Source organism: Oryctolagus cuniculus, chromosome 9 (genome assembly GCF_051225735.1).
Source record: "Oryctolagus cuniculus isolate XC-2025 breed Fujian yellow rabbit chromosome 9, ASM5122573v1, whole genome shotgun sequence".
Classification (NCBI taxonomy): domain Eukaryota; kingdom Metazoa; phylum Chordata; class Mammalia; order Lagomorpha; family Leporidae; genus Oryctolagus; species Oryctolagus cuniculus.
In genome coordinates, this window is record NC_142875.1 from 103,291,979 (window position 1) to 103,305,927 (window position 13,949).

The following is a 13,949-nucleotide window of genomic DNA, read 5'->3' on the forward strand; positions in this document are numbered from 1 at the left end:
CTTTTGTTGCTCAGCGTCAATAATTTCCATTGTTCTGTCTTCAAGTTCAGATTCTTTCTTCTGCCAGTTGAAATTTGCCTCTGAATCTCTATAGTAAAATTTGCATTCCAGTTATTGTACTTTTCAATTTTAAAGTTTCTTTTCAGGCAGCTGGCGCCATGGAGCAGTAGGTTAATCCTCTGCCTGCGGCTCTAGCATCCCCTGTGGGCACCGGTTCTAGTCCCAGCTGCTCCTCTTCCAATCCAGCTCTTTGCTATGGCCTGGAATAGCAGTGGAAGATGGCCCAAGTGCTTGGGTCCCTGCACCCACATGGGAGACCAGGAAGAAGCACCTGGCTCTTGGCTTCAGATCCGCGCAGCGCCGGCTGTTGCGGCCATTTAGGGGGTGAACTAACGGAAGGAAGACCTTTCTCTCTGTCTCTCTCTCACTGTCTATAACTCTACCTGTCAAATAAATAAATAAAATCTTTTAAAAAAAGTTTCTTTTCAGGTTTTCTATCTCTTTATAGATTTTCCATTTTGTTCATATGAGTATGTAATTTTCTTTAAAAAGTTTTTATTTATATGAGGTGAATAAATGTCACATATTTCATATATACAGATTTAAGAACGTAATGATACTTCCCACCCTGCCCTCCCTCGTGCCCTGCTCCCACCCTCCCTCTTCCTTCCATTTTTTTCTTTTAATTTTTACAATGACATTCTTTCAGCTTATTTTATAACCACAAGCTTAACTCTCCACTAAATAAAGTATCCAAGTAGTAAGTAGAAGAGTATAAGAAAAGGCAATAAACAACAATCAGACCTCAAAAATGTCAATATTGCTCATATACATTACATTTTTGGTATTCTGTATATTAGTTATCACAGATCAAGGAAAACATGAGATTTGCTTTTTGGGACTGGCTTATTCCACTAAGCATAATGGTTTCCAGTTGCATCCATTTTGTTGCAAAAGACAGGATTTGATTCTTTTTTACAGCTGAGTAGTATTCCACGGGGCACATATACCACATTTTTTTTTTTTTGACAGGCAGAGTGGATTATGAGAGAGAGAGACAGAGAGAAAGGTCTTCCTTTGCCATTGGTTCACCCTCCAATGGCCGCCACGGCCGCCACGCTGCGGCTGGCGCAGTGCGCTGATCCAATGGCAGGAGCCAGGAGCCAGGAGCCAGGAGCCAGGAGCCAGGAGCCAGGAGCCAGGTGCTTATCCTGGTCTCCCATGGGGTGCAGGGCCCAAGCACCTGGGCCATCCTCCACTGCCTTCCCGGGCCACAGCAGAGAGCTGGCCTGGAAGAGGGGCAACCGGGACAGAATCCAGCGCCCCGACTGGGACTAGAACCCGGTGTGCCGGCGCCGCTAGGTGGAGGATTAGCCTAGTGAGCCGCGGCGCCAGCCACCACATTTTCTTTATCCAGGCATCGATTGATGGATTTTAATTTTCTTAACTTTCTTCACATCTCCCTTTGTTCTTTCAGCATCTTTAATACAGTTATTTTAAGGTTTCTGTCTAGTACATGTGCCAGCAGGTCTTTTTCAGGGACAGTTTCTGCTGATTAATTTTTCCCTTGGAGTGGGCATTCGTTTGTATTTCCTTTTATTTCTTGTTTCAAAAAACTGGATATATAAATCTACCAGTAACTCTGGGAAGCAGATTCTCCTGCTTCACCAATGTTGCTATTTTTGCTTGTTGTTTTTATTTATTTATTTATTTATTTATTTAAAAATATGTATTTGTTTATTTGAAAGTCAGAGTGACAGGGAGGCAGAGACAAGAGAGAGAGAGAGAGAATCTTCCATCCGCTGGTTCACTCCCTAGATGGCCGCAATGGCTGGAGCTGCGCCAATCCAAAGCCAGGATCCAGGAGCTTCTTCCCAGTCTCCCACATAGGTGCAGGGGCCCAAGGACCTGAGCCATCTTCCACTGCTTTCCCAGGCCATAGCAGAGCACTGGATTGGAAGTGGAGCAGTCAGCACTCGAACCAGCGCCCATATAGGATGCTGGCACCACAGGCAGCAGCTTTACCCCCTATGCTACAACGTCTGCCCTTATTTATTTGCTTACAAGATTTGTTTTATTTATCTGCAAGGCAGAATGACAGATCTTCCAACTGCTGGTTCACTCTTCAAATAGCTGCAATGGCTCGCACTGGGCCAGGAGCCTGGAACTCCATCTGTGTCTCCCACCTGGGCCGTCTTCCACTGCTTACCCAGACACATTAACAGGAAGCCAGATCAGAAGCAGAGCAGCTGGGGCTCAAACCAGCCCTCCAATATGGGATGCAGGCATCACAGCTGGTGGCTTAGCCCTTTGCCACAATGCTGGCCCCTGTGTGCGTGTGTGTGTGTGTGTGTGTGTGTGAATTGTTGTAGGTTGTTTGTGCCACACATCGGCCTGAAGTATAAACTGAAGATTTTTTTAGGTCTTTTTTCTGAGTCTTTCCTTGGGCACAAATATAACTTTCTAACTTTCCCTGGATGTGCACATTTTCTTAAAAAAAAAAAAAAAAAAAAAAAGTCCTGTCTTTAATTTTTGGCTTCCAAAAGGGAAAAAGAGCAAAATGAAGAGAGAAAAAAGGCACCAGACCTTGAAGTGCCCTGGTGGTCACTCCGGCTGGAGGGGGAGGGGCTTGCAACTCTGGAGGAAGGTGTGCCAGCAAGGACCACCCCTTCTCTGTTTGCCAGGAAGCGGACTTGAACAGATGTGGCTCCCTCCCTGCTTAGGAGGTGCTTCTTCTTTGGTTTCTGTTACACTGTCTATTTGCCTTCCTTTGACCTTTTCTTTCCTTATGTATAGAGTGTATAAAATACAATCTTGTTCCTTGAAGGCTTGGTAGAAGTTGCTTGTGTGTTTGAACTGTTAAGTGTTTCACTGTTGACTTAATGCAGGTTTTCAGTTTCTGCTGGAGTCAGTTTTGGTAGTTTATTTTCCTGGGAGATTGTCTATTTTTTAAGAAGATTTATTTATTTATTTGAGAGGTAGAGTTACAGAGAAAGGGAGAGACAGAGAGAGGGAGAGAGGTCTTCCATCCGCTGGCTCAGTCCCCAAATGACTGCAATGGCCAGAGCTGAACTGATCCGAAGCCAGGAGCCAGGAACTTCTTCCAAGTCTCCCATGTGGGTGCAGGGACCCAAGCACTTGGGCCATCTTCTACAGCTTTCCCAGGCCATAGTAGAGAGCAGGATAAGAAGTGGAGCAGCCGGGACTTGAACTGGTGCCCATATGGGAGGCCAGCACTGCAGGTGGAGGCTTAGCATACTGCGCCACAGTGCCAGCCCCTATTTGTTTTTGTTTTTTGACAGGCAGAGTGGACAGTGAGAGAAAGAGACAGAGAGAAAGGTCTTCCTTTTGCCGTTGGTTCACCCTCCAATGGCCGCCGTGGCCAGTGCGCTGCGGCTGGCGCACCACCCTGATCCGATGGCAGGAGCCAGGTACTTATCCTGGTCTCCCAGGGGGTGCAGGGCCCAAGGACTTGGGCCATCCTCCACTGCACTTCCTGGCCACAGCAGAGAGCTGGCCTGGAAGAGGGGCAACCGGGACAGAATCCGGCACCCCGACCGGGACTAGAACCCGGTGTGCTGGCGCCACAAGGCGGAGGATTAGCCTAGTGAGCCGCGGCGCCGGCCCTATTTGTTATTTTTAAAAAGATTTAATTATTTATTTATTTTTTGACAGGCAGAGTTAGACAGTGAGAGAGAGAGAGAGAGAGACAGAGAGAGAGAGACAGAGAGAAAGGTCTTCCTTCCGTTGGTTCACCTCCCAAATGGCCGCTATGGCCAGCACGCCACGCCGATCCAAAGCCAGGAGCCAGGTGCTTCTCCTGGTCTCCCATGCGGGTGCAGGGCCCAAGCACTTGGGCCATCCTCCACTGCACTCCCAGGCCACAGCAGAGAGCTGGACTGGAAGAGGAGCAACCGGGATTAGAACCTGGTGCCCATATGGGATGCCGGCGCCGCAGGTGGAGGATTAACCAAGTGAGCCACGGCGTCGGCCCCGAAAAAAAGTTACACAGTATTGAGTGAGGGGCTGGTGTTGAGTTACAGTGGGTTAAGTCCCCATCTGTGATGCCGTCATCAGTTTGAGTCCTGGCTGCTCCTCTTGTTATCCAGCTTCCTGATGATGGACCTGGGAAAGCAGCAGGAGGTGGCCAAGTGCTTTGACTCCTGTCACCCTTGTGGGAGACCCTGATGGGATTCCTGGCTCCTGGCTTTGTGGCAGTTTGGGGTGTGAACCAGGGGATGAATGGTTCTCCTCTCCCTCGCTCTCTGTCCCACCTTCAATCTGTCACTCTTTTTTTTTTTCTAAGATTTATTTATTTGAAAGTCAGAATTACACAGAGAAGGTGAGGCAGAGAGAGACAGAGAGGGAGAGAGAGAGAGGTCTTCCATCCACTGGTTTACTCCCCAACTGTCTGCAACAGCCAGAGCTGTGCCGATCCGAAGCCAGGAGCCAGTGGCACTGCAGGTGGCAGCTTTACCCGCTATGCCACAGCACCAGCCCCTTCTCTGTCACTCTTTCCAATAAATAAGCAAATCTTTAAAAAGTATTGAGTGAAAAAGTAAGTTGTACAAAGCATATGAGTAAGATCCCATAGATAGGAAAGTTCAAAAAAAAAAAAAAAAAAAACCATGCCATACCAACCATGCCATACCAAACAATGTATGGTTTAGGGGTATGCACATAGGTGGTAGAACTAGAAAACAAAGGAGGGGCCCAGTGCTACTGCCGCCTTCAGTGCCGACACCCCATATGGATGCAGGTTCGAGTCCAGGCTGTTCCACTTCTGATTCAGCTCCCTGCTGTGGCCTGGGAAAGCAGTAGAAGATGACCCAAGTGCTTGGGCCACTGCACGTGGGAGACCCGGAAGAAGCTCCTGGCTCCTGGCTTCAGATGAGCACAGCTCTGGCCGTTGTGGCTATCTGGGAAGTGAACCAGCGGATAGAAGGCCTCTCTCTCTCTCTCTGCCTCTGCCTCTCTGTAACTCTGCCTTTCAAATAAACAAATAAATCTTAAAAAAAAAAAAAAGAAAGAAAGAAAGGAAGAAAGAGAGAGAAAAAAAAGGAAACAGGTGCAGAGCCTGCAGCCCTCACTGAGGGATGGGAGTGGGGGAGTGACCAGGAGACCCTTCTGAGGTTCTGACCTGTCGCTCCCCCTCTTCGTGGAGGAACGACACAGGATCCTGCGCTGTTCTTTTGTCTGCTCGGCCCTCTCCGGGTTTGCTGCTGGTTCTTCCCGGGTTGGCTACTGTCCCTTCCACCTCCGTGGAAGGGCAGTTCCCCCTGGCCACTTTCCCCACTTCCGCAGGGGAGTGGCACACCGCCGGCCGGCTCTCTCGGGGGCTGCACAGGTGTTCCTCTTAGATGTTCCTGGTGCATGCTGTCTCTCTCCTCCTTTATAGTCCTCCTCCGCCAATCCCAACTCGGCTGCCCACACGCCGAGTACGCTGCTCTCCTCCAATCAGGAGCAGGATCAGCTCCTGGAGGTCATCACTCAAGTTGGCAAGAGGCAGCTGCGTAGAAGCTGTTTCCTCCTCTCCCAGCGCCATATTGTGGGAGAGCAGATGCATAGAATAAGTCTTAATTCCAGTAACTCAGTCCAGTCCGGGTTGCTCCCCACACTGACCTTAACAGGAGTGCTCATGTTGTTATTTTTATCTACTATCTGATATGCCTTATCTAGTTCATGATAAAAATTTATTTTATTTATAAAAGATTGATTTAGAAATCAGAGTTACAGACAAAGAGGGAGAGACAGGCAAGAGAAAGCAATGGCCGGGGCTGGGCCAGGTCAAAGCCAGGAGTCAGGAGTTTCATTCAAGTTTCCCACGTGGGTGGCAGCGGCCCAAGTACTTGGGCCATCTTCTGCTGCTTTTCTCAGGTGCATCAGCAGGAAGCTGGACTGGAAGTGGAGCAGCTGGGACTTGAACCTGCACCCATATGGGATACCAGTGTTGCAGGTGGTAAGCTTTACCTGCTTATGCCACAACCCCGGCTCTCATGATAAAAATTTTAAAGTATGCTCTAGGGGCTGGCATTGTGGCTCAGTGGGCTAAGCCACTGTTTGTGACACCAGAATCCCAAATTGGGGCTCTGTTTCTTTTTTTATTTTTTTTTTAATTTTTATTTTTTGACAGACAGAGTGGACAGTGAGAGAGAGAGAAACAGACAGAGAGAAGGTCTTCCTTTTCCATTGGTTCACCCTCCAATAGCCGCTGCAGCTGGCGCGCTGCAGCTGGCACACTGCGCTGATCCGAAGGCAGGAGCCAGGTGCTTCTCCTGGTCTCCCATGGGGTGCAGGGCCCAAAGACTTGGGCCATCCTCCACAGCACTCCCAGCCACAGCAGAGAGCTGGACTGGAAGAGGAACAACTGGGACAGAACCCGGTGCCCCAACCAGGACTAGAACCTGGTGTGCCGGTGCCGCAGGCAGAGGATTAGTCTATTGAGCTGCGGCACCAGCAGGGGCTCTGTTTCAATCCCAACTTCTCTGCTTCTGATCCAGCTCTCTGCTAATGTCCCTGGGAAAGCTCTGGAAGGTGGCTCAGGTGCTCAGTGCAGGAGTCCTTGTGACCCATGTGGCAGACCCAGAAGAAGGTGATCTGAGGTGTAAATCAGTGGATGGAATCTCTCTTTCACTTTGTCTTTTTTTTTTTTTTTTTATTTGACAGGTAGAGTTACAGACAGTGAGAGAGAGAGAGAGAGAGAGAGAGAGAGAGAAAGGTCTTCCTTCCGTTGGTTTCGCCATCGCTGATCCGAAGCCAGGATGCTTCCTCCTGGTCTCCCATGTGGGTGCAGGGGCCCAAACACTTGGGGCATCCTCCACTGCCCTCCTGGACCACAGCAAAGAGCTGGACTGGAAGAGGAGCAATCAGGACTAGAACCCGGGGCCCATATGGGATACCAGCACCGCAGGCAGAGGATTAACCAAGTGAGCCACGGCGTCCGCCCCCTCACTTTGAGCCCCCACTGGTACCAGCATAGTAGGCTAAGCCTCCGCCTGCGGCAAAGGCATCGCATGTGGGTGCCAGTTTGTGTCCCGGTTTGCTCCTCTTCTGCTATAGGCCTGGGAGAGCAGTGGAAGACGGCCCAAGTGCTTGGGCTCCTGTACCTGTACGGTAGACCTGGAGGAAGCTCCTGGCTCCTGGCTTGGATCGGCTCAGCTCTGGCTGTTGCAGCCATTCGGGGAGTGAATCAGTAGATGGAAGATCTTTCTGTCTCTCCCTCTCTCTCTCTGTAGCTCTGCCTTTCAAATAAATAAATCAATAAATAAAATCTTAAAAAAATAAGCCTATATCTTAATAAAGAGTTCGTTTTTATGCGTCTAGGAAGGAAAATTCAGAACCCTGAGAGACATTAATTGGCAGAAGATCAGATGCATTTTCCTAGCAAAGTCCCTTTTATGTTCTACTTGCAATATGAATCAATAATAAAATATGTCTCTCTCTGATTTCTCAGCGCCTTTCCTCCTGGGGATCCTCCACCTAAAATTTTCAGAGCCAAGTGTGACGCCCGCCCTGGCAGAGGTAGGGGAAGTGCCTCCTGCGCCCCGTCTGGGCCTCGCTTGTCTCCCTGAGAAGACAGCGGGTGATGGGGCTGGGGTTTAGCTTTGCCTTTGGTGCCTGGGGCACGCAGGTCACCTGTAGTCTGTAGTGGGAATACATGGGAATACATGAAGGCTGCAGTTGTAGTTGCCCAACACAGTGAGAAAGAAAGCCCAAGGAACGGATCAGGCACCGGTTCTCTCCCCTCCTCACTCTGGGGGACGAAGCAGCCCACGCCTGGCAGGTGCATGATCTTCTTGTGCTGCTTTGTTAAACGCAGCTTTCCTGCAGACAAAGAAAAAGGATTGTTCATCGGCTTAGTGCTGAGTTCCCCAAGGACGCCGGCACATATGTATTTTTTTTTCATAAATGGTATGAAGTAGGCAATCTGCTAGGATATGCTTTTTAAAAAGTCCACCGGGGGCTGGCGTTGTGCACAGTGGGTTAAGTTGCTGCCTGCTACACCGACATCCCATATGAGTGCTGGTTGGAGTCCCAGCTGCTCCACTTCTGATCCAGCTCCCTGCTAATGGGTCTGGGAAAGCAGCAGAAGATGGCCCAAGTGATTGGGTCCATAAAGGAGACCCCAATAAAGTTCCAGGTTCCTGACTTCGGCCTGGCCCAGCCTCCACCATTGTTGCTGTTTGGGAAGTGAACCAGTAAAAAAAAAAAAAAAAAAAAGGAAGTGAACCAGTGAATGGAAGATCTCTCTTTCTCTCTGACTCTCCCTCTCTCTACAACTCTGTCTTTCAAAATAAATAGATAAATATTTAAAAATAAATACATACCTAAGTGAAAAATCCAATAAATTGTCTTTTCCCTTTATAATACAGGATTACCCACTTTGTTAAATAGAGAATGGTGGACAGAGACTTTTAGCCCTGATCCTATTCATGAACACTTAGGCTACTCCCAGCATTTCATTATGCAAATAGTGTTGCATAAACATGCTAACCTCCTTGCGCATGTGGGAGTGTCTCTCTGGAGTACAGACCGGGTGTTGGAAGCGCTGAGTCACGGAGTAGGCACCGTTTTCGCTTTAATAGACTCGAGCTGCCCTCCAAAGCTGCTCTACCAGCTCACGCTCCCAGCAGCAGTGGATCGAGCGCGCCCGTCTCCCGGCAGCCGGTCAGCCTCTCCACTCAGCCTCCAACTGCCAGCTCAGGGGGTGCTCCTCCGCTTCTTGGTGAGGCACAGCCTCTTGCCGTGGTGGTTGGCTGTTTGTCTTTTTAAATCTGTATTTACTTTTTTAAAAAAGATTTGTTTATTTGAGAAACAGAGTTACAGAGAGAGAGAGACAGAGAGAGAGAGACAGAGAGAGAGAGAGAGGTCTTCCATCCGCTGGTTCACTCCCAGATGGCCACAATGGCCAGAGCTGGACCGATCCGAAGCCAGGACCCAGGAGCTTCTTCTGGGTCTCCCACGACTTGGGCCATCTTCTACTGCTTTCCCAAGCCATTAGCAGAGAGCTGATCAGATACTTTTTTAAAAAGTTTATTTATTTGAAAGGCAGGGAGAGAGAGAGAGAGACAGAGACAGAGATAGAGAGATTTTCCATCTACTGGGTCCCTTCCCAGATGGCCACATGGCTGCAACAGCCAGAGCTGGGCCAGGCAGAAACCAGGAGCCAAGAACTCCATTCAGATCTCCCACATGGGTGGCAGGGGCTCAAGTTCCAGGGTGTGCATCAGCAGGAAGCTGGGGTCAGGAGCCAGAGCTGGGTGTCAAACCCGGGTACTCCGACGGGACGTGGGCAGATTAACCACTAGGCCAAATGCCTGCCCATGGCTAATGACGTTGTTTTAAGATTTATTTATTTATTTGAAGGCAGAGTTACAGAGAGAGAGAGAGAGAGAAAATCTTTCATTTACTGGTTCACTCCCCAAAAGGTCTCATCATCCCGAGCTGGCCCAGGCTGAAGCCAGAAGCCAGGAGCTTCATCTGGGTCTCCCACGTGGGTGGCAGGGGCCCAAGCACTAGGGCCATCTTCTGCTGCTTTCCCAGGTGCATTAGCAGGGAGCTGGATGGGAAATGGAGCATCTGAGACTCGAACCTGCCCCTGTAGGCAGCTAGCACTGCAGGTAACAGTTTAACTCGCTGCGCCATAGCGCCGTCCCGGAATAATGTTTTTATCCTTGTGTCAGCACTAACTCCCCCACCCCTCAGAGTTGGTCTTCCTGAAGCCCGCTGAGGTTTGAATGGGTACATGGGCTCTGCCAATCATGTGGCTGCCTTGAGACACGGTTCATCAGCACCGTGGAGGGTCTGTCCCTGGCTTCACCTGCTCGATGGCAGCTGGGACTCCAGTGGCTCCTGCATTCCTTCTGCCTCAGCACTCGATGGCTCCCTCGGACTGCACCGACTCCCAGCTGAGAATGAAGGACTTCCTGGTGCATGCGGCCTTTCGATTATACTTATTAGGATAAAGTGAATCATTTAAAAGTGGGCAATTCCATGATGTTCAGTGTGTTCAAAAAGATGTGCAAATCTCCCCACTGTCTAATCCCAGAACAGTTCCATTTCCCCTAAGGGAAGCCTCGCACGCGCTGACAGTCACTCTCCCATCTCCCCCTGCCCTTTTCTCCGGCAACCACCGCGCTGTGTTCCGACGCTGTGGATTTGCCTGGTGGTGATGTTTCCCGTGAACGCACTCCCACATCGTGTGACTTCTGTGTCAGCCGCCTTTCTCTTCAGGGTGCTGCAGCCACGTGGTAGCCTGCGAGAGCACCTCATTCCTTTGGATGGCTGAAATGATATTGCACTGAGCAGTTTCCCATTTCTCAGCTGCTGGCCATTTGTGTGGTTTCCTCTTTGCAGTCATTCTACGCAATGCGGCTAGTGACCTTCATGCCCAGGTTTTTGTGTAAATGGAGCTTTGATTTCTCTTGGTGATATATACATACACCACCGGTGGAATTGCTGGGTCAAATGGTGCCTCTGTCTTTAGCTATTTGGGGAACTGACAACTGTTTTCCATAGCAACTGCGCCTTTTACGTTTCCACCAGGAGAGCGTGAGGGTGCCAGTTCCCCGCGTGCTTGCCGACGCACGTTGGCTGCTGGTTTTCAGTTGCTCTGCTGGGGTGAAGTGGAGTCTCATTGTGGTTTTGATTTGTATTTCCCTATGACTAGCAGTGAGCTCAGCTTCTCAGGGGCTTGTCCCTCAGGCATGTGCTTCTTGGTAGAAATGTGTGTTTCAGACCTTTGCCCATATCTTACTTGTACAAACTGTGTATTTTTCTTTGTTAGTCTTGAGTGGCAGGAGTTTTTTTTTTTTTTTTTTTTTTTTTTTTTATGTATTCTAGAGGGGCCGCCGCCTGCTGTGACAGCATCCCATATAGGCGCAGGTTCGGGTCCCGGCTGCTCCGCTTCTGATCCAGCTCTCTGCTATGGCCTGGGGAAGCAGCAGAAGATGGCTCAAGTCCTTGCACCCACATGGGAGACCTGGAGGAAGCTCCTGGCCCCAGGCTCTGGATTAGCTCACCTCTGGCCGTTGTGGCCATTTGGGGAGTGAACCAGCGGGTGGAAGACATCTCTCTCTCTCTCTCTCTCTCTCTCTCTCTCTTTCTCTTTGCCTTTGCCTCTCTATAACTCTGCCTTTCAAATAAATAAATAAATCTTTAAAAAAGAATGTATTCTGGATACCAGACATTTATCAGATACGTGATTTACAAATATTTTCTTCCATTCCGCAGATTGTCTCTTATTTTGTGAGTAGTGTCCTTTGATGCATAAAAGTTTCAAATTTTCCTGAAGTCAAAATTTTTTTAAAGACTTATTTATGTATTCGAAAGTTAGAGCTACAGACAGATGGGAAGAGGGAGAGGGAGAGGGTGAGGGAGAGGGAGAGAGAGGGGGGAAGCAAGAGAAAGAGAAAGAGGGAGAGAGAGAATCTTCCATCCGTTAATTCACTCCACCAAATGGCAACAAGGGCCAGCGCTGGGCCAAGCAGAAGCCAGGAACCGGGAGCTTCTTCTAATACTCTCACTTGGGTGGCAATGGCCCAAGCACCTGGGCCGTCTTCTGCTGCTTTACCCATGAGCAGGGAGCTGGATCTGGGACATGGCTATGCCACCAATGCAGGCCCTAAAGTCTAACTTAATTTATCTCATTTTCCTTTTGTTGCTTGTGCTTTTGGTGTCATATTAAGGAACTGTTGCCTAATTCAAAGTCATACAGAATTTCTTTCTTTCTTTCTTTCTTTCTTTCTTTCTTTCTTTCTTTCTTTCTTTCTTTTTTTTTTTTTTTTTTGACAGGCAGAGTAGTGGACAGTGAGAGAGAGAGAAAGACAGAGAGAAAGGTTTTCCTTTTGCCCTTGGTTCACCCTCCAATGGCCGCCGTGGCCAGCGCGCTGTGGCTGGCGCACCACGCTGATCCAATGGCAGGAGCCAGGTACTTATCCTGGTCTCCCATGGGGTGCAGGACCCAAGTACTTGGGCCATCCTCCACTGCACTCCCTGGCCACAGCAGAGAGCTGGCCTGGAAGAGGGGCAACCAGGACAGAATCCGGCGCCCAACCAGGACTAGAACCCGGTGTGCCGGTGCCGCAAGGCGGAGGATTAGCCTAGTGAGCCTCGGCGCCGGCCAAGTCATACAGAATTTCAAAAGTTTCACGTAAGATTTTTATAGTTTTAACTTTTACCTTTGGTTCTTTGATCTACTTTGAGTTTCCTATTTGGTTTTAGGTAGAATTCACATAATTCTTTTGTGAATGTCTCAGAACTACTTACTGGAAGAGTAATTCTTTTCCCATTGAATGGTCTTGGTTCTCTTGTTGAAATCAACCGAACACAGATTGATGGGTTGATTCCTGGACTCTCCGTCCCATCTCAATGATCTGAGTATGTCCATCATGTTAGTAGCACAATATTTTTAAAAAATTATTTTCCATTTATTTTAAAATATGTTTAATTAATTTATTTGAAAGGCAGAATGACACAGAGAGGGAGAGAGAAATCTTTCATCTGCTGGTTCACTCCCCAAATGCCCTCAACAGCTGGACCAGGCCAAGGACAGGAGCCCAGAACTCCATTTGGGTCTCCCATGTGGGTGGCAGGGACCCTAGCACTTGGACCATCATCTGCTACTTCTCAGGTGCATTAACAGGAAGCTGGGTCAGAAGTGGAGTAGCTGGGACTTGAACCACCATTCACTGTGGATGTGGATGTCCCAAGCTGTGGCTTAACACCTCTGGGCCACAACACCTGCCTCAGTACCATGGTGTTGAATATTGTAGCTTTTTATTTTTATTTTTTTAAGATTTATTTATCTGAAAGGCAAAGTTAGAGAGAGAGAGAGAGAGAGAGAATCGATCTTGCATCCATCGGTTCACTCCTGTAATGGCCAGGTCAAATCCAGGAACCTGGAACTCCATCTGGGTCTCCCACGTGGGAGGCAGGGGTCCAAGGACTGAGTCATCTTCCTCTGCTGTCTCAGACACACCAGCAAGCAGAGAGCTGGATTGGAAATGGAGCAGCAGGGACATGAACCAGTGTCTGTATGGGATACCAGCTGTGTGGCTAAACCACTGTACCAGAGTACTGTAGCTTTGTAGTAAGTTTTGAGATGATATGAGTTGCCCAGTCTGTTCCTTTTTTTTTTTTTTTTTTTTTTTTTTTTTTTTTTTGACAGGCAGAGTTAGACAGTGAGAGAGGGAGACAGAGAGAAAGGTCTTCCTTCCGTTGGTTCACCCCCTAAATGGCTGCTATGGCCGGCACGCTGTGCTGATCCAAAACCAGGAGCCAGGTGCTTCCTCCTGTTCTCCCATGCGGGTGCTGGGTCCAAGGACCTGGGCCATCCTCCACTGCCTTCCCGGCTACAGCAGAGAGCTGGCCTGGAAGAGGAGCAACTGGGACAGAATCCGGTGCCCCAACCAGGACTAGAAGCCGGGGTGCTGACGCCGCAGGTGGAGGATTAGCCTAGTGAGGCACGGCGCCGGTCCACTCTGTTCTTTTTAAGATTATTTTGGTTATTCTGTGTCTCTTGCATTTCCATATGAATTTTAGGATCAGTGTGTACATTTCTGCAAGAAAAAAAAAAAGGCAGTTGTAATTTTGATAGAGATCGCTTTGGCTCCGTGGAGGAGACTGGGGGGTATTTCCACCTTAACAGTATCAAGTCTTGCAAACTGCGAACACAGATGTCTTTCTGTTTATTTAGCACCCCTTTAATGCCTCTCCACAATGTTTGGTAGTTCCAGTGTGAGTCCTGCGCTGGCTTGCTAAATTTGTTAGGGATTAGCTGTTACCCCTTTTGATGCCATCATAAGCAGAATTTCATTTTCCAAGTGTCCACGGGCCAGGCAGCATGCTGCCTGTGAAGGAGTGACTGTTTTCTCCGGAGCTGGAAGGTGACGCCTTGCGGTGTGGGTGTGTTGCTATGGCACCCTGCGGGCTGCTGCTGGGGCTCTCCC